A 21,848-nucleotide genomic window follows, 5' to 3' on the forward strand; every position below is an offset into this window, starting at 1 on the left:
CAAGAAAAGTTAAGAGTACATACTCAAAAGTCAGGTTGCCAGTTTGCAAATCCCACCTATTCCATATATAGTTCCATAACCTAGGGAAGTTATTTAACTTTTCCATACCCCAGTTTTACTCATCTGTAAAATAGGGGTAATAATAACGACTTCTCGTTAGGGTTGTTGTGAAGATTAAATGAGTCAATATCTATAAATTAATGAAGTAAATTAGTGCAGTAAAATAATTTAACCTAGCAGGCACTATATGTTTTGTTGTAACTGTTATTACATTTTATATTCTAGATCAGTATTTACCAAATTTCCATAACGTTACATATTACCTAGGAGTAGCTGTTAGAAATACAAATTACTTAGTGATATTCCAGACTGGAAAATTATAATCTTTAAGACAAAGGTCTGGGAAGCTGTATATTTAATAAATACCCAAGTAATTCATATCATCGAGGAAGTTTGGGAAAATTGCTCTATAGGGTTGATGTTCATCCTTTGCTGCACATCAGTTACATCTTTGTCTTTAAAAAAGTTACACAGATGAGAGGAGCCAGTGACCCTCTTACTATAATGATTGATCAAAAACTTTGTTGAAAGTTATTAATTCCACAGCTCATTTCATTCATTCACTTATTAGTTCATCTATACATTTATATATATTCTTTCATTTTTTCAAACATTTACTGACCATCTCCTATACATCAGGCTCTGTAGTAAATGTGTGGGATATAAAAATGAATAAAATAGTCTTGTCCTCAGGGAAGTTGCAAAGAGAAGTATACAGACAAATCAATAGAGAATTACAATTCACTGCAGGATATAAAATGCCACAGGATGCTAAAGGATCACAGACAAAAGATGAAGAGATAAGAGGGGGAAACAAAGAAACAATTTGCTAGGCTTAAATGCAGTTGGTGCTAAGTTATTTTCCAAGTATTACATATTTGCTTGCTCATAACACATTTAAAATGTAAATAATATCACCTCTCATTTTGTAGGCTAGGAAACAAAGATAGGGGCACACAGAGACTTGCCAAAGTTCACTTAGAGAATCAAATGCTAGAGCTGGCATCGAAAACATATTCTAAGTTCAGAACTCTTTCCACTGTATCATGTTGCCTGTCATACAATTATTTCTTTAGGAAATGTGCCTAGCCTTTTAGGGTTAAGAGAAGGCCCAGCTATTCTTTACCTTTTAGAAGCATGGTGGTTTCTCCCCTAATTCAGACTATGCTCCTTCTACAAAGATGCTTCAGATGACTATATGGTATTCATCTTTGGATGAAAAACACCCGCACATAGTTTTGTATATAGTGTGAGCACAATAAATGCCACAAGAATGAATGGGGTTAATATTCATTCACTTATTAAAAATCTTTATTGTACATCTATACTGTATTAGGTATTAGGAGGTGAAAACATTGTGTCTTCATGGATTTATAGATATGGAAGAGAATGAAATTTGAGAAACAGTCAAATATGCTATTCTCTTCTAGACTAGGTTTTCTTTCTGAAGTTCTTCAATTCTTATGACGTGATTTGTTGCAAACCATATTGAGAAGAAACTGTCAGCCTCTCTGTGGGGTACTCTCACTCTCCGGCCAGGGAAACAGGTGAATCAGAAAATATTAACCCCAGATAAAACATGGAGTTGCATAGCAGTGAGGTTGTATAGACCTTAATTATTTATCTTGCTAACTCTATTATTATCATTGTCTTCATGAAGTATTATAAGATTCATACACACTTGCCTTTTTTTCTATATTTCAGTCATTCATTTAACAAACATGAAGCACCTATCATATGCCAAGGCTTGGGCCTTATTCAAATCTGTATTTCAAAAGCCTATCACAACACTTGACATATAAATACTATGATTACCGTTCGTGCTGTTCAGTGATACTTGGTTTCCTGTCTCCTTCCAGGTGTGGAGTAGGCATATATCAAATAATTAGTCCTCCAGAAGGCCAGCAGAAAAACTTAGTGATTAAGCAAGGCAAAGTTTCTTTGACCAGCTGCAGTAAGAGAAAACACTGTTTTAACATTGTGTCAGAAGGGGGAAATCAATGGAGAATTTTTACAGGGTTTTGGGGCCTGAGCTAGGTGATTTTAAGTTGTGTCTTGCAAAATGGGAATTAGTTGAGATCAGGAAATATTTATGACATGATGGCTTTGCATGGTGGACACAAGAAAGTGAAGGTCTTGAAGCCATTCTTGATAGTGGGATGTTAGTTTTGATCAATAAGTTACTTGATTAGCACGCGTATCTCTCAGGGTCAAGCATTTTCTGAAACAAGTAACACTGATTTTTGCTTGTTTTCTGTATTTAGTTAGGGACAGGCAATCACGCCTAAACATGTGAATAGGAAATTCAGTTTATTGCATTTCTCATACTGCACTTCAGACTCACCTTGCGTTGGCCAATGAAACATGAGTCATGGTGACATGTGTCATTTCTGGGTAGAAGTTTTAAGAGACAGTGCGGGGCTGAACATATTCTTTTCCCGTTCTACCACAGTGTCTGGCATGGTGTAGCTAGTGAATGCTTCATCAGCCATCTCAGAGGGGAGGTGACATGATAATGAACAGAGGTCCTAGTTATCCTGTCACCAACATGTAACTAGTGTAGGAAATAAACCTTTTTTTGGTCTGTTTGGAGTCAGTAATAGTGGTTATTTGTTCCTGCAGTAAGATCTAGTCTATTTAGAACAAAACAGAGTCTAGGTAAATATTTGGTTAATATTTAATATACAAATGAATGAATGAATGATTAATTCATTAAATCATCACTACATTAAACATGAACTCTTCTCAGGTTTTCCATTTAGATCTCATACAGATGTGCTCCATTTAATAAAATTTGACGTATGGAAATTTGAACTTAAAACAAATAAGGCCATAATTATTTACAAAATAAAACATCCCTCCTCACTTGAATTTGTTTAAAATAATAAATCCTTGACCTTCCATTTACATGTTTATGATATAAAGCAAAGCACAATACATATACCTCTAGATTTTTCTCCTCTCCTGTCTTCACCAAGGATATGCCGCAAATCTCTTGAATAACTCCTCTTGTTTACAGGAAGGGTATTTTAAAGCCAAATAACTATGTAGCAACTTTTGCTGCTGTGTAGGACATGGTGTTTTCTAGCTCAATTCCATAGGTAGACTTTGGGGAGGGCAATTGGGGTAACTCATTCACAGAAGATTAAGTTCAGAATAAGGGAAACTTTTATCTTCCCTCTTCTGGAAAAGCAATCCTAACATTTATAAGACATTATAATATTAAAGAAAATTACTACCATAATTATGTACCTTGCTAATGTCTGTATAATTCTAGAATGAATTAATAGTAATACTGCACTTAAAGATTGAGTGAAAATTCTGAGCATTATTCATGTCTCTGCCAACATATTCTTTAGCTCTTCATGACATAACTAGTACAATAGTTTGTCATCTATAATTGTTTGCTGAATAGCTAAGCATACCTCATAATGGAAAAGAAAAGCTAGAGGAAAAGGAAAGGAAAAAGGAAAAGGAATAATTTCAGTATCATCTTTTACTGTGCTTGGTACACACACTGTTTAGGAGTCTTGTGTGGGCCAATATGACTAAAAGAATGAGCTCACATGGGTTCATTTCTCTCTAGTTCTGTATTTCTGGCTCTTAAAAATTATTACTGCATGAATTTAATTTAATTCTTGGTGTGAAATGGTCATCCAGTAAACCAAAGAATGCATCTATTATCCTCACAGCCCATTATGCCACTTTGTCCCACTGTGTCCCTCCAACCTCATCTCCATGTTTAGCACCCACAAATCACACATTTCCACTAAAATATTTTGCTGCGGTGGTAAAGATAGTTGTTAAAGACCCTGAGAGAAATAGATCCTATACATTTATTGCATATAAAATGTGAGTTGCAGATTTTATTACAGCCAAAATAAGCTATACAAAAGCAAAGACTTCCTGTAATATTAACAGAGTAATGTCACGCATGCTTCTTGCATTAAAACCTTAAATACCCATAAGAAACTTGCCTTATGGGAAATGTAAACTTAGTAAATTCACTGTAAGGAGCTTACCTTGTGCAGTACCCTCACATCCACGTTTAACCACATGACCACACCCACATGAACTCTGTAAGATGTTGTAATTATCTTCTTTGCTTATAATTTGCTTTGAGTTATACATAAAACAAAACCCATTTTGAGGTATATGAAGTCATGTAATCATGTAGGCACCACTGACCTGCTTTTCCCATATACTTCATTGATTTTGAATCAAATTAAAATACAGATTAACTCAACCCATTTATTTAGCATCATTTTTTACAGGTAAGGGAACAGGTCCAGAGAGAGAATTATTTGAGGTCACAAAGAGGTTTTGTTATTTTAGTACTCCAGTATATTGGTTTTAATTTAAAATATTTTTTGAGAAACTTTCGCTTCCTCCATATTCCTGACAGGGCAACTTGTTCAGAGGTAGTTACAGTTATATGCCAAATTATCATAGCAATTCTGAGATGAACTATTTAGTAAGTTTTTTCCTGAACACTCAGTTATTTTGGATACCGTCCTCACCAGTGAAATTATCCACCACATTGTACACTGACTCTCCATGCTATAGTCAATATCTATCCTTAAAATTGGACACACGGTCTTTTATACTTCGGAAGTATTTTTGTTTGTTTGTTTTGGTTTTCTTTGTTTTGTTTTTTGTTTTGTCTGGTGGGCCCAAAGAGAGCTCAGATGCTCCCATAGCCCAACTCTAGCGATAGGTAAGCCCAATAAGCAGGATGTAGAGAACTATACATTCAAGCCCATCTCCTTCACGGAGATTTGACAGGGTTCAAGCAGTGCTTTTACTAAAAAAGTTAGACAAGTATCCCTAAAAGGTAGACAGACTGGGACTCGTGACTGCATCTGATGAATCTATTCCATTCCATCCCATTGTGTGATGATGATCATTCACTTTGAATCTTGGATTAGAGCACTGGGGAATACTTGTGTGACTTAAAAAAAAGAGAGAGCACAGAAAACAAAAGAAAAATAGATAAATTGTGCATCAAAGGACACAATCAACAGAGTGAAAAAGCAACTTATGGAAATGGGGAACAATATTTATAAATCATATATCTGATAAGGGGTTAATATCCAGAATATATATTTTAAAAACTCCTATAACTCAACAACAACAAAAATAATTAAGAAAGAAGCCAAAGGCCGGGCCCTACTGCGCTCACGCGCACTCGGACAGTTAGGGGTGTTAGTCTGCCTCTCGCCTGTGGCGTGCGACCCTGGCGCGACACTCTGGCGCAGCCGCTGCGTGGGGCTCACAGGGCGCAGGCACCGCAAGTGTGGGGCTGCAAAGGCGCGGAAGGCGTTGGCCTGAAGAAGACCTTCAGCGGTGCTCTAGCGGAGTGGACGGGCCCTCCTGGCTGAGCGGACAGGCCCTGCCGTCGGAGATATGTGTAACACACCAACTTACTATGACCTAGGAAAGGCTGCCAAGGATGTCTTCAACAAAGGATATGGATTTGGCACGGTCAAAATAGATCTGAGAACCAAGTCATGTAGTGGAGTGGAATTTTCTACTTCTGGTCATGCTTACAATGATACAGGGAAAGCATCAGGCAACCTAGAGACCAAATACAAGATTTGTAACTATGGACTGACCTTCACCCAAAAGTGGAACACAGACAGTACTCTTGGGACAGAAATGCCTTTGGAGAATAGAATAAATTGGCTGAAGGTTCGAAACTGACTCTAGATACCATATTTGTAGGGAACACAGGAAAGAAGAGTGGGAAATTGAAGGCCTCCTATAAATGGGATTGTTTCAGTCTTGGCAGTAATGTTGGTATCAGTTTTTCTGGACCAACCATCTATGGCTGGGCTGTGTTGGCCTTTGAAGGTTGGCTTGCTGGCTATCAGATGAGTTTTGACACAGCCAAATCCAAACTGTCACAGAATAATTTCGCCCTGGGTTACAAGGCCACAGACTTTCAGCTGCACACTCATGTGAACAATGGCACTGAATTTGGAAGGTAGATCTACCAGAAGGTGAATGAGAAGATTGAAACATCAATAAACCTCTTGTGGACCGCCAGCAGTAACAACACACGTTTCGGCATCGCTGCTAAGTACAAGCTGGATTGTAGAACTTCTCTGTCTGCTAAAGTGAATAATGCCAGCCTGATTGGCTGCGTTATACACAGCCCCTTTGATCAGGAGTGAAACTGACCCTGTCAACTCTAATCCATGGAAAGACCTTCAATGCAGGAGGGCATAAGGTCGGGCTGGGATTTGAACTAGAAGCTTAATGTGGTTTTTTTTTTTTTTTTTTTTTACACCCTCAGAGTAATTTTATTTTTTATTTTTTTATTTCTGCATGTCCATATCAAGTGAACTTTATTAGTAAACAATCATCATCCATTGCTATAAGAGGTATCCGTGAATTCTGAAGTTCAAAGAGACCCCATAATTTTTTTTTTTTTTTTTTACTCACAAATAACCTGTGTATGTTTATTTTTTATTTATTTTTTCTTATTAGTCATCCATTTTGTACACATCAGTGTATACATGTCAATCCCAATCTCCCAGTTCATCACACCACAACCCCCACCCCCCGCCGCTTTCCCCCCTTGGTGTCCATACGTTTGTTCTCTACATCTGTGTCTCAATTTCTGCCCTGCAAACCGGTTCATCTGTACCATTTTTCTAGGTTCCACATATATGCGTTAATATATGATATTTGTTTTTCTCTTTCTGACTTACTTCACTCTGTATGACAGTCTCTAGATGCATTCACATCTCTACAAATGACCCAATTTCGTTCCTTTATATGGCTGAATAATATTCCATTGTATATATGTACCACATCTTCTTTGTCCATTCATCTGTTGATGGGCATTTAGGTTGCTTCCATGACCTGGCTATTGTAAGTAGTGCTGCAATGAACATTGGGGTGAATGTGTCTTTTTGAATTATGGTTTTCACTGGGTATATGCCCAGGAGTGGGATTCCTAGGTCATATGGTAATTCTATTTTCAGTTCTTTAAGGAACCTCCATATTGTTCTCCATAGTGGCTGTATCAATTTACATTCTCACCAACAGTGCAAGATGGTTCCCTTTTCTCCACACCCTCTCCAGCATTTGTAGTTTGTAGATTTTCTGATGATGCCCATTCTAACTGTTGTGAAGTGATACCTCATTGTACTTTTGATTTGCTTTTCTCTAATAATTAGTGATGTTGAGCAGCTTTTCATGTGCTTTCTTGGCCATCTGTATGTCTTCTTTGGAGAAATGTCTATTTAGGTCTTCTGCCCATTTTTGGATTGGGTTGTTTGGTTTTTTAATATTGAGCTGCATGAGCTGTTTATATATTTTGGAGATTAATCCTTTGTACGAGAATTCATTTGCAAATATTTTCTCCCATTCTGAGGGTTGTCTTTTCATCTTGTTTATGGTTTCCTTTGCTGTGCAAAAGCTTTGAAGTTTCATTAGGTCCCATTTGTTTATTTTTATTTTTATTTCCATTACTCTAGGAGGTGAATCAAAAAAGATCTTGCTGTGATTTATGTCAAAGAGTATTCTTCCTATGTTTTCCTCTAAGAGTTTTATACTGCCTGGTCTTACATTTAGGTCTCTAATCCATTTGGAGTTTATTTTTGTGTATGGTGTCAGGGAGTGTTCTAATTTCATTCTTTTACATGTAGCTGTCCAGTTTTCCCAGCACCACTTATTGAAGAGGATGTCTTTTCTCCACTATATATCCATGCATCCTTTGTCATAGATTAGTTGACCATAGGTGCATGGGTTTATCTCTGGGCTTTCTATCCTGTTCCATTGATGTATATTTCTGTTTTTGTGCCAGTACCATATTGTCTTGATTACTGTAGCTTTGTAGTATAGCCTGAAGTCAGGGAGTCTGATTCCTCCAGCTCCGTTTTTTTCCCTCAAGACTGCTTTGGCTATTTGGGGTCTTTTTTGTCTCCATACAAATTTTAAGATTTTTTGTTCTACTTCTGTAAAAAATGCCATTGGTAATTTCATAGGGATTGCATTGAATCTGTAGATTGCTTTGGGTAGTATAGTCACTTTCACAATATTGATTCTTCCAATCCAAGCACATGGTATATCTCTCCATCTGTTGGTATCATCTTTAATTTCTTTCATCAGTATCTTATAGTTTTCTGCATACAGGTCTTTTGTCTCCCTAGGTAGGTTTATTCCTAGGTATTTTATTCTTTTTGTTGCAGTGGTAAATGGGAGTGTTTCCTTGATTTCTCTTTCAGATTTTTCATCATTAGTGTATAGGAATGCAAGAGATTTCTGTGCATTAATTTTGTATCCTGCAACTTTACCAAATTCATTGATTAGCTCTAGTAGTTTTCGTTAGGCATTTCTTTAGTTTTCTAGGTGGCATCTTTAGGATTCTCTATGTATAGTATCATGTCATCTGCAAACAGTGACAGTTTTACTTCTTCTTTTCCAATTTGTATTCCTTTTATTTCTTTTTCTTCTCTGATTGCCGAGGCTAGGACTTCCAAAACTATGTTGAATAATGGTGGTGAGAGTGGGCAAACTTGTCTTGTTCCTGATCTTAGAGGAAATGCTTTCAGTTTTTCACCATTGAGAATGATGTTTGCTGTGGGTTTGTCATATATGGCCTTTATTATGTTGAAGTAGGGTTCCCTCTATGCCCACTTTCTGGAGCGTTTTTATCATAAATGGGAGTTGAATTTTGTCAAAAGCTTTTTCTGCATCTATTGAGATGATCATAAGGTTTTTATTCTTCATTCTGTTAATATGGTGTATCACATTGATTGATTTGTGTATATTGAAGAATCCTTGCATCTCTGGCATAAATTCCACTTGATCATGGTGTTTGATCCTTTTAATGTGTTGTTGTATTCTGTTTGCTAGTATTTTGTTGAGGATTTTTGCATCTATGTTCATCAGTGATATTGGTCCGTAATTTTCTTTTTTTGTAGTATCTTTGTCTGGTTTTGGTATCAGGGTGATGGTGGCCTAATGGAGTGAGTTTGGGAGTTTTCCTTCCTCTGCAATTTTTTCGAAGAGTTTCAGAAGGATAGGTGTTAGCTCTTCTCTAAATGTTTGATAGAATTCACCTGTGAAGCCATCTGGTCCTTGACTTTTGTTTATTGGAAGATTTTTAATGACAGTTTCAATTTCATTACTTGTGATTGGTCTGTTCATATTTTCTATTTCTTCCTGGTTCAGTCTTGGAAGGTTATACCTTTCTAAGAATTTGTCCATTTCTTCCAGGTTGTCCATTTTATTGGCATAGAGTTGCTTGTAGTAGTCTCTTAGGATGCTTTGTATTTCTGCTGTGTCTGTTGTAACTTCTCCTTTTTCACTTCTAATTTTATTGATGTGAGTCCTCTCCCTCTTTTTCTTGATGAGTCTGGCTAATGGTTTATCAATTTTGTTTATCCTCTTAAAGAACCAGCTTTTAGTTTTATTGATCTTTGCTATTGTTTTCTTTGTTTCTATTTCATTTATTTCTGCTCTGATATTTATGATTTCTTTCCTTGTACTAACTTTGGGTTTTGTTTGTTCTTCTTTCTCTAGTTCCTTTTGGTGTAACGTTAGATTGTTTATTTGAGATTTTTCTTGTTTCTTGAGGTAGGCTTTTCTTGCTATATACTTCCCTCTTAGAACTGCTTTTGCTGCATCCCATAGGTTTTGGATCGCTGTGTTTTCATTGTCATTTGTCTCTAGGTAGTTTTTGATTCCCTCTTTGATTTCTTTAGTGAGCTCTTGGTTATTTAATAACGTATTGTTTAGCCTCCATGTTTGTGTTTTTTACATTTTTTTCCCTGTAATTGATTTCCAATCTCATAGGGCTGTGGTCAGAAAAGATGGTTGACATGATTTCAGTTTTCTTAAATTTACTGAGGCTTGATTTGTGACCCTAGATGTGATCTATCCTGGAGAATGTTCCGTGTGCACTTGAGAAGAACGTGTAATCTGCTGTTTTGGGATGGAATGTCCTATAAATATCAATTAAATCTACCTGGTCTACTGTGTCATGTAAAGCTTGTGCTTCCTTATTAATTCTCTGTTTGGATGATCTGTCCATTGGTGTAAGTGAGGTGTTAAAGTCCCCCACTATTACTGTGTTACTGTCAATTTCCTCTTTTAGAGCTGTTAGCAGTTGCCTTATGTATTGAGGTGCTCCTATGTTGGGTGCATATATATTAATAATTGTTATATCTTCTTCTTGGATTAATCCCTTGATCATTACGTAGTGTCCTTCCTTGTCTCTTGTAACATTCTTTATTTTAAAGTCTGTTTTATCTGATATGAGTATTGCTACTCCAGCTTTCTTTTGATTTCCATTTGCATGGAATATCTTTTTCCATCCCCTCACTTTCAGGCTGTATGTGTCCCTAGGTCTGAAGTGGGTCTCTTGGAGACAGCATATATATGGGTCTTGTTTTTTAATCCATTCAGCAAGCCTGTGTCTTTTGGTTGGAGCATTTAATCCATTCACATTTAAGGTAATTATCGATATGTATGTTCCTATTACCATTTTCTTAATTGTTATGGTTTTGTTTTTGTAGGTCCTTTTCTTCTCTTGTGTTTCCCACTTAGAGAAGTTTCTTTAGCATTTGTTGTAGAGCTGGTTTGGTGGTGCTGAATTCTCTTAGCTTTTGCTTGTCTGTAAAGCTTTTGATTTCTCCTTCGAATCTGAATGAGATCCTTGCTGGGTAGAGAAATCTTGGTTGTAGGTTCTTCCCTTTCATCACTTTAAGTATATCATGCCACTCCCTTCTGGCTTGTAGAGTTTCTGCTGAGAACTCAGCTGTTAACCTTATGGGAGTTCCCTTGTATGTTATTTGTCGTTTTTCCCTTGCTGCTTTCAATAGTTTTTCTTTGTCTTAATTTTTACCAATTTGATTAGTGTGTCTCGGCATGTTTCTCCTTGGGTTTATCCTGTATGGGACTCTCTGCACTTCCTGGAATTGGGTGGCTATTTCCTTTCCCATGTTAGGGAAGTTTTCAACTATAATCTCTTCAAATATTTTCTTGGGTCCTTTCTCTCTCTCTTTTCCTTCTGGGACCCCTATAATGCAAATGTTGTTGCATTTAATGTTGTCCCAGAGGTCTCTTAGGCTGTCTTCATTTCTTTTCTTTTCGTTCTTTTTTCTTTAGTCTGTTCTGTAGCAGTGAATTCCACCATTCTGTCTTCCAGGTCACTTATCCGTTCTTCTGCCTCATTTATTCTGCTATTGATTCCTTCTAGTGTATTTTTCATTTCAGTTAGTTATTGTATTGTTCATCTCTGTTTGTTTGTTCTTTTATTCTTCTAGGTCTTTGTTAAACATTTCTTGCATCTTCTTGATCTTTGCCTCCATTCTTTTTCCAAAGTCTTGGATCATCTTCACTATCATTATTCTGAATTCTTTTTCTGGAAGATTGCCTATCTATCTATCTCCATTTCATTTAGTTGTTTTTCTGGGGTTTTATCTTGTTCCTTCATCTGGTACATAGCCCTCTGCCTTTTCATCTTGTCTATATTTCTGTGAATGTGGTTTTTGTTCCACAGGCTGCAGGATTGTAGTTCTTCTTAATGTGGTTTTGAGTGAAGCATCAGCTTTGTCCCTGGAGGTGAAGAGAAATGAACCCACTATGTTTTGGCCTTAAAATTCTTCTGTGAAATTGCAAAAGTGTGAACTTTTTATTCTTCCAAAGAATTGTAATCCTCCCCACACTGAAATCTAGATATCGAGTCCATCCTAAGGGAGGCGTACTTGAAGGTATGCCTGGAAGTTGTCACGTTCGTGCCACATTTCAGTTCAGTTCCGCAGTGTTATTTTCCATGTGTTGCTCAGCAATGGTGTAGTGTCATATTACAAAGGAGATGACCCGACCCTCCAGTTGTTCATCACGTCCTGCATATCCCATACCACTTTTTCATGACCTTGTATTATATTGTTCTCTGTGTGGTCATGGAATCTTTGGTTTTGCATCAGAGTAAAATAAAATAAACCGATCATATTTGGAATATATGAAAAAAAAAGAAGCAAAAGACTTTAATAGACATTTCTCCAAAGAAGATATACAAATGGCCAAAAGACACAGGGAAAGATGCTCAATATCACTAACCATTAGGGAAATGGAAATCAGCACCACAGTGAGATACCACCTCATATCCGTAAGGATAGCTACCATCAAAAAACAGAAAATAAAAAATGGTGAGGATATGAAGAAATTTGAACCCTTGTACACTGTTGGTGGGAATGTAAAATGGTACATCTACTATGGAAAACACTACAGCAGTTTCTCAAAAATTAAAAATAGAATTACCAGATGATCCAGCAATCCCACTTCTGGGTATGTGCACAAAATAATTGAAAGAAGAGTCTTGAAGAAACATTTGCACACTTATATAGTCATTGCAGAATTAGTCACAATAGCCAAAAGTTGGAAACAACCTAATTGTCCAGCAATGGATGAATGGATAAACAAAACATGGTAAATACAAATAATGGAATACAGTAAGTCCCCTACATATGAACGAGTTCCTTCCGAGAGTGAGTTCGTAAGTCTAACTTGTTTTTAAGTCCAACAAAGTTAGCCTAGGTACCCAACTAACACAATTGGCTATATAGTACTGTACTGTAATAAGTTTATAATACTTTTCACACAAATAATACATAAAAAACAAACACAAAAAATAAAGGAAACATTTTTAATCTTACAGTACAGTACCTTGAAAAGTACAGTGTACAGTACAACAGCTGGCATACAGGGGCTGGCATCAAGTGAACAGGCAAGAAGAGTTACTGACTGGAGGAGGGAGAGGAGGTGGGAGATGGTAGAGCTGAAGGATCACCAGCAGTAGGAGATGGAGGGCAAGCTCTAGTTTCATTCACACCTAATGTTGATGGCACAGGTTCTGGTTCCTTGCTGGGTTCAATTCTCTCTACGCTCTTGGAAAAATGATCCAGTGATGTCTGGGTAGTTGCTCTTTTTTTCTCAGCATAGATGATGCAGTAGCACTGGATTGCATTCTGAACGGCTACTGCAACCTTCATGTACCATTCTACATTCAGATCCTATGCCTCCTCAAATATAGAAAATCCCCTTGCCATTTCCTGCATTGTGAATCTCTTCAGCTCTTCAGTTACTTCGTCCTCTTGTCTCTCTTCATCCTTTTTCTGGGGCTCCACTTCCATCAGGTCTTCATCAGTAAGCTCCTTGTGTTGCACAGCAAGTTCAATGAAGTCGTCCTCTTGCAGATCTAGCTTGAAATAAAGATACTGTACTACTGTACTCTATACAGTACTGTACAGTAAAGTACACAAAAGCACAACCACTTGTAGAGGATGCATGCACATGACAATGTATGCCAGACACATGAACTACTTTATGTGATTGGACATGCAAAGGCACGTTTGCATCTTTGAAAGTTCGCGACTTGAAGGTTCATATGTAGGGGACTTACTGTATTATTCAGCCTTAAAAAAGAAAGAAGTCCTGTCACATGCTATGACATAGATGAACCTTGAGGACAATATGCTTAGTGAAATAAGTTAATCACAAAAGACAAATACTGTGTGATTCTACTTACATGAGGTACCTAGAGTAGTCAAAATCCAACACAGAAAGTAGTATGGTGGTTGCCAGGGGCTGGGCAGAGGGAAGAATGGGGAGTTGTTTAATAGTTATAGTGTTTCAGTTTTGCAAGATGAAGAGTTCTGGACACTGCACAGCAATATGAATGTACTGTACTTAATGCTACTGCATTGTATACTTAAAAATGGTTAAGATGGCAAATTGTATTTTACCCCAATGTTACCACAATTAAAAATAAAAAATAAAAGAAACAACAGAAGATAAGTTGGTGAAACCATAAGTTCTTTGGATAATCAGTCTGATAGGTTTTCCCCTTTTAGCCTTCATTTTTTTGAATTTGGAGCTTGAGCTTAATTTCATATAGTTACTTGGCATTAAATGAGCCCTCTCAGCATAATGTATAGTCCAGTACTACTAAGGCACCTGAAAAGACATCAGTTATCTTTAAACCAAACAATATTCCAAAGAAAGCTCTACCTTCACCAAGCTATTCTGTGAAGATTGATGGATTTCCTTATATTAGTTTTCTATGCTATGTAACAAATCGTCACAGACTTGGTGACTTAGAACAATATGCATTTATTATCTCAAAGATTCTCTGGGTGAAGTACCTGGGCACAGCTTAGTTGGGTCCTCTGCAAGGCTGCAATCAAGATATCAGCCAGGACTGAGTTCTCATTTGGAGGATCGATGGGGAAAGATGAACTTCCAAGATCACTCAGGTTGCTGGCAGAATTCATTTCCTTGTGACCATACAGCTCATATAAGCTTGATCCTTCAAAGTCAGTAAGGAAAGCAGTTGGGGGCAAGATAAAGTCTTATATAGCATGACTTAATCAGGGGAGTGACATCTTATCACTTTTGTCATATTCTGTTGATAGAAGCAAGTCACAGGTCTCTTTCACAATCAAGGGGGTGGAGGATAATACAAGGGCAGGAACACAGTGGTTGGAGTTGTAAAGTCTGTTCATCACATTTCTCTATCCATATTTTTCTCTTATATTGTTGACACAGTGTAAAGAGTATTCCTATGAATAACCTGTCTTGGTTAGGTTGACAGGTGCCTATAACTGATCTCTTGCTGACCTTGGGGATTTAAGCATGTACATTTCCTTGTTTCTACTTCCAGTGTACAACATTTTAAAAACTCTCCTTCCGAAGTTTGGGCCTTTGAATAATCCACAAAGCTGCTGCTTATTTTCTTTAGCAGTCTATACTATACGCAGAACACTGATTGTTAGAAAACTAATGATCTGTTGTTCTCCCTTTCAGCTTTCCACGTCAGATGACAAACTTCAATCTCTAATATAAATTTACATTAATTAATAAGCTAGACTCAAATGTTTTCTTGGAAATAATTAGAGATTAAAAAAAAATCTTAGTTTAAATTTTTTTCTTGTTATAACATACCACCATACTTCAATTCCTTGGAACCAAAATGTGTATTTTGTGTGTATGTGAGTGTATGTGTACAAAAATGTGGATTTATGACAACTTTTTGGTAAGCTCAGAAAAGGTCTTCCTCTGTTTTCCCAAATATTCTCAGTAAGTGCTCTGGGCAAAATTCAAGTCTTTTTACATTTCTTCTCTCATACATATTTACTACAAGCTTCTACTTACCAGACATTTCTGGACCATTTAAAATGCAATGGTTAAGGTAACTATCTGTGTACCTTTTTTCAGTTCTAACTCAAGAGATTAGTGCTGATATATTTGCTCTCTAATACAGAATATCTTTTAATAAGGCATCTTATCTATTTCTAGCTAGAATGCCACCAGAAACAAATACTTTTAAAATACTTTCAAACAAATTATATTAGGATTTTAAAACAGACTGATGAAACTCACTTTGTTATCCAAATAATCAATACTGAGGACCACACTTTCAGTAGAAGTGATCCCCTTGTGTGTATCCGTAACTCAGAAATTAATCTGTTCTATTTTCATGGTAGAACCAGATGTGAATTTTGTCAATTTCTGATTTCCTTCTGTTTCTTAATTCCAAAGGATATCTGATAAAATTTTCACATGGACCTTCAACATATTGTTTGCCTCAGGTTTATATGCGACTTTTTAAAAAATAGATGAGGCTATAAAAGCTGATATTAGCTATTTTCTATTGAATGGCAACTAAAGGTTGTCATGCTACATCACAGACACATGTTGTTTCATTTCATCTGAGAAGAGGTGTGGATTTTATGAGCTGGATTTTTTTTTAAATTTCTTTAATAGTTAAGGAAGGGAGGGTCTAAGATTTTAGGAAAATTATACAAGATTATATGATTATTTGGATAGTGGTGCTGGGATTTGAATCTAAACCTATCTAACCTCATACTCCAATGAGATAGGCTCAGATGTAGTGAGCAACAGATTGAGAGGGCAGGGCAGCAGAGCAGGCCCCGCACAGGACAGAGGATGTAAAAGCAGAAAGTAGTTGCGTTCCCCAAGCCCCTCCAATAGAAGAGATGTCACCTCAAGATTATCAACCCTTTTCAGACAGACCACTGGTCATTTTATAGGCATCACTGTATGAGCTAAGCCTTACATCTACCCTCCTCGCACCATCTCCAACTTAATGTGGCAACTGGCTACACAAAACACAAGGGGAGCGATCTGGAGACATACCAGTAGATAAGGTTTTAACAAGTTCAGATCAGCTCCTACCTCTATCCTCTATGACTTACATTCTCCTGAATTTAAAGCCTCTTTATTTTCAAATAACTTGCTGTTTTGAATTAATTTGATTTTCTAATATCTTGGTCTTCTAAGGCACCATGATAAAGAAGAGAAGTAGCCATAGAATAGAACAACTAGTTCTGATGTGATTGACCAGCACTATGAAAAGGACAGGCTGAAAATTAAGAGTGAATGGAGTTGAGTATTTTGTGTCCTAAGCCCACAGATTCATTTAAAAATTCCAACTTTGTATTTCATGTCAGATAAACAATTTCTTATGCATTGAGGAAAAACTGTGTGGCTGTTCACAGGGGGACAGGTATGAAATTAAATCTCTGAGAGCTTACTGTTCAATAGAAACTATGCATATACTATAGCAGCAATCAATTTCACACTAACTCTACAATACATTTAATATCAGCCCCATTTTATAGAAAATGATACTGATGTTCAGGGAAGTTAAATGCATGTTCCAGGCCATACAGGTGGTAAGTAGCACATCTCATTCCAAATTCGGTACTCTTTCCCTTACAGGTATTAACCAGTTGTGGTGATCATATGTACAATATTAAGATCAGATTTTAACACAAGTTCCTTCAAACATGCAAATAGATAAAACTATCTAAAACACTATGTAAAAGTAAATGTACACTTCCAAGGAGACGCTACTCAACTTAGATTTACCAATTAGTATGCAATTTCAACCTAATTAAAACATGTTGTCATGCAAGTAGAATAACATGTTTAATCATTTATTAATAATTAACATTTAAATATTTACTTTATCTCTCTTGAGGATTTTGTTACTTAGTGAGTAAAAGTTAAAGTTTTTAAAGTTTAGATGCTATTAAGAGATACATATGTAAAACTGGAACTTCCTCAATACCCCTGAGCTCCTCTGACTGGGACAGATGTCACCCGAAGGTCATCAACCCATTTCAAACAGACCACTTGTCATTTCATAGTCATCTGCATATAATCCAGCATCACATTCACCCTCCCCATAATCAGGAGATTGGAGTGGGATGTCTTTATTGCTGCTACAACTCCAGCTTCCTTTTGGTCACAAATATCCATTCACTCCATTTCCCCATGTGAAAAACACTAAATTCCTCTTCAAAACATCCCCATAGTCCCATTTTTACATGGCATACATTTTACATTTTTCAGGCTCAACCAGGTCCAGATGCAGTGCCTGTGGATCTGGAGAGCTAGATAAATTGTCTGCACCCCTCCCGTCCCATGCACCCAACATGTGATGGTAGAAAAGGGCAGGATAACCCAATAAACACCCCTAACTCGAAATGGGAAGAAGAGGAGGCAAATAGCAGTTATGAGTCTACAGCAATTCTGAGATCCTAACGAGCAAATATTGCCAGAATCCTGTACCCTGGGGATAGGAAATGTACCTTGACTAAGCTTCAGTCAATTGTTCTCTCTAGCTCTTGACTCCACTCTCTGGGATTTTCTCCTTTGCATCATTCTCCTTGGCCATTTTTGAAAAGGGCATCGAGCAGATTTCTTGGTCAGCTTCCTGTTGAATGTCTTTTAATATCTCAAAAATCCTCATATTCTTTTAGTGCAGGCAGGAGGTGCCTTTGCTAGTACAACTCTCTTGAAACATTCTGAATTTCTATGTATTTGATTCCGGTCAAATCCATGTGCCAAATGGCACCTCTAAAATAGTTTTACAAAATACCTCTTTCTCTCTCCTTAGTTACTAGAGGTTTGTATACATCAGGATTCTATGGGCTTATGACCCTACATTTCCTAGGAGTCTTGCTGGCTTAGAAGATCTACTAGATGTCTCTTACTCCTTTCAGAGGTTTTAACAAAGAATGTCACAGCCACAGGCTTGATTTAGTCTTTGCTCTGAGATCACGTCTTACTGTAATGCTCAGAGTAATTGTCCTTTATCTGAGGCTGTTCTTCAATGGACTGTCAAAGAAAGATTACACTGGACAAAGTTAAAAAAACCAGGAAGCCTTAGTTAAGATTACTGCAGCAGAGGAAAGAGACTGAACTCAAGGTGAATGTATTTTTAAGTGCTGAGGTGAGTGATCTAGTGGAAAAGGACTACAGAACATTAAGGAAGGAGATTGGTCAGTGGGAAGTGGGATGTGCCATCACATTGAGTTGTTCCTGAGTTTGCAGATGTTTTTCTCTATGATTAGGCCATCTGTGTTTGCTAACTGATGCCCCTTGAAGACACTATCCTACCTTTCCACAGGGACTGGGAGGTAGGAGCACTCTTATTCTTGATGACTGTATTTCAAAGGAGTGGCTCCCAGGTCTTTTTTTTTTTTTTCTAATGCATTTACATTTTTATTAGGCTTACAAAAATTCAATTTAGTGGTGTCTTTAGGTACACATTTACTGAATAAAATCAAATATATATTATTTTCATAATAACTTTTTTAAAAAATGCAATGGACTTATTTAAGTTTCTTCCATGGTTCACCCTAATTTAGGTAGAGAAAATGCTATTTTTTAAAATTAAATAATTAATTAATTAATTAATTAATTAATTTTAACATCTTTATTGGAGTATAGTTGCTTTACATAAGAAAACCCTTTTTGTATTGTAAAACTGGCAAGAGGCTGGGAGAATATTTACCTCTCAAAAGGGCAGAGAAAGAGTTTACAATAGAAAGTTTTCTGAAGTAAACGCCCTAAAATAAGGGAGGCAGGGGACCTACCATCAGAAGAAAGCTCCCTAAAGTTTAGTGAAGCTGAGGGGAAGATTAAGGCCATCTTGGTTAGGATACACCTTTGATTTGAAGACCGACAGTTCCCTTCTCCAGCCATGCAATCTTTGAGCTCTCTATTCTAAGTTTTGCTTGCCAACTGGCTAGTTTTTGTTTTATTTTGTTCTTTAATCAGCTCATCACTTTCTTGTAGTATCTTAAGCAAGTAACTCATACATTCAACATTTTGCCTCAAAATTTTATTTTCTCTCTTTTAAATAACTGTAACTAAAATTTTACCGAAAGTCTTGCCACTATTACAGGGCTCATTCTTCCAGCTTCCCGTAAGAGTCTCTTTGCTGCCTCCCACCTAATTCCAAATAAAACAGCACATATTTTAGTTTTTCCCATTTGTGTGTTTTGTTTTGTTTTGTTTATGGTATCATCCCATCGCCAATTTTTCATAGTCATATTTTCCTACATAAAAATCTGTGGCATACAGCATTAAGTGTTTTTCTTGCCCATGGTCTTTGGGTCAGCTTGGGTCAGCTTGTGGGCTCAGCTGAAGGGTATTAAGATGCCAGGGAAAACTTCTCATGACAAGGGCAGAAGCACAAAAGAGAAAGCCAAAAACTCAAGCATATTTTAAGCCTCCTGTGTCATCAGTTCACTAATACAGTATTCCACTTGCCAAAGCAATTTACATGGCCACGCCTAAAGTCAAGGGGAAAGGAGGAATACTCTATCCAGTGTGGATAAGGGGAAAAGGAACTGAACAATGAACATGAGCAAGGACTCACTCTACAACAGCTACTTTTGTTTTGTCTTTTCTCAGATAAATTTTTAAATGAGAGAAAAATGTATGTTTCACAGGGCTGCTGTAGGAATTATACAAAATAGGATAAGTGAAACATCTAACAAGGTTACTGGCATATGTAGAAATTTCTTAAATTTTAGTTTCTTTGTACTAAGTTAAATATCATTCATCAAGGAAAAAAATGGACACTTTACATCTTATATTTATACATAGAACATTATTTTTTTCTTCAACTGGTGTCTCCCTTTTCCCTTTAAAAATATAATTCACTTTAGTAAATTTGTCACAAAGTGTTTTAGTCTCAAATAATGTATGGTTTTACAGGTTAAATTTTTATTAGAATCTCTTCAGATATTCTAATTCTATTCTGAGTCAGTTACAACCCAAGATCCAGAATGAGACGTTTTCCCCCCTAGGAACATATTTAAAAGAATGGCTGGAGAAGAGCCTTTTGTGGGTCAGGACAGTCTTGATGAATATTCCCACCAATAATTAATTCCTGATTCACAGAATTAGGAAGGTTATGAATCTCCACTTGGTACAATTTAATTATTTGAACTTAATTTGTATGAATTTAGCTGGAGAAAAACTGGACTAATTTCAAACTGGTAAGCAGATGGCCAGTTTTCCTCTGCTTACTATTCCCTCGGTTCCCTTCCTCCTTCAATTTTCATCTACTATCTCACAAGTGTTTTTAGGACTATTCCCTGGAGGTTCATAGAATGAGTGATATTCTCTGTGGCTACTCACTCTGCTTAGATAGAAAATATTCCAGGAGAAAAAGATAAAAATATATTGGCCCTCTATGAAACTGCCTTTGTCTGCATTAGTAGGCTCTATCTGGCAACATTAAGTACATTATTTATTGCTGTCCTTAAGATCTTCTTGAAACAGCAAAAGATATATTTCAATTGAAATTAAAATAAATATGCTGCATAATTGCTTTAGACTTTGATGTCTTAGCGTTTGTGTATAAATTTTAATTTATATAAATATGTAACTAACTAAACATAAAGTTGTAGCAGTGAATAAGAGTATGAAATTTGGAGTTAGATTAAATGGGGCTTGAGTTCCAGACGTTTGACTCTGGAAACCAGATAGTCTAGGTGAATTTCAGTATTTGCATTTGTTAAATGGGTTTAACTCTAGCACATCCTTGCATGACTATTTCAGGGGTTAAGTGAAATAACTCAAATATTGCATATATTGCCTGGGAGAACTAAATGAGATAGGCATGTAATGTGCACAGTACACGACAATTAGTAAGGACTAAAAAGATATATATACTCATGTTTATACTATATGCCATGCATATTATATATATGTAATAGGTATTAAATATTTTACCATAACTTTACTAATGTGATATAAACACATACCCATTAATATTCTTCAAACAGGTAATAATTAGCAAGTCTATGAATTAAAATAGGAATAGACAAATTTCTCCTGCAAAGGCCCAGTCAGTATATATATCCTGCTTTGTGGGACATATACACTCTATCGCAGCTTCTCAATTCCACTGTTGTGGCAGCCTAGAAACCATGGACCATACGTAAATGAATGAGCTGTGGCTGTGTTCCAAAAAAGCTTTATGAACACTGAAATTTAAATTTTATCTATTTTTCACATCATGAAATATTTAGGTTTTTTATATTTTTGCAACCATTTAAAAATATAAAAGCCATTTGCAGCTCCATAGCTGTACAAAAAGAGGTGGTGGGTCAACCTTGGCCCATGTGCTATAGCTTACCTACTACTGAATTAAGACACTGTACCAGTGTTGACACGCCTCTTCTCCCTCTTATAGTTTTTTTTAATTTACTTAATTTTTGATTTGTTTAAGTTTTAGTTTAGTTTTGTTTTAAATCATATAACTAAGGAATTTCTCACAGGAAGGCCATATTGATTCTATTTACTAAATGGATATTACCTATCTGTGCTCTTTTCCCCAAAATTATTTTTTTTAATATTAGTTTGACATGGAAAGCAATTATTAGTTGGATAAAAATAGATCTTTAACAATTATATATGTGCTTATGCTTGTACTTGATAAA

At 36.4% G+C, this 21,848-nt stretch overlaps 1 long non-coding RNA gene and 1 pseudogene across 3 annotated transcripts in view; both read left to right on the forward strand.

Moving 5' to 3' along the window:
* Nucleotides 1-21,848, forward strand: part of LOC132367784 (uncharacterized) — a 1,019,157-nt gene that overhangs the window by 980,776 nt on the left and 16,533 nt on the right. The window lies entirely within an intron of this gene.
* On the forward strand, nucleotides 5,439-6,322 carry LOC132367783 (voltage-dependent anion-selective channel protein 3-like; annotated as a pseudogene).

The sequence above is a fragment of the Balaenoptera ricei genome, chromosome 6 (assembly GCF_028023285.1).
Source record: "Balaenoptera ricei isolate mBalRic1 chromosome 6, mBalRic1.hap2, whole genome shotgun sequence".
NCBI lineage: Eukaryota > Metazoa > Chordata > Mammalia > Artiodactyla > Balaenopteridae > Balaenoptera > Balaenoptera ricei.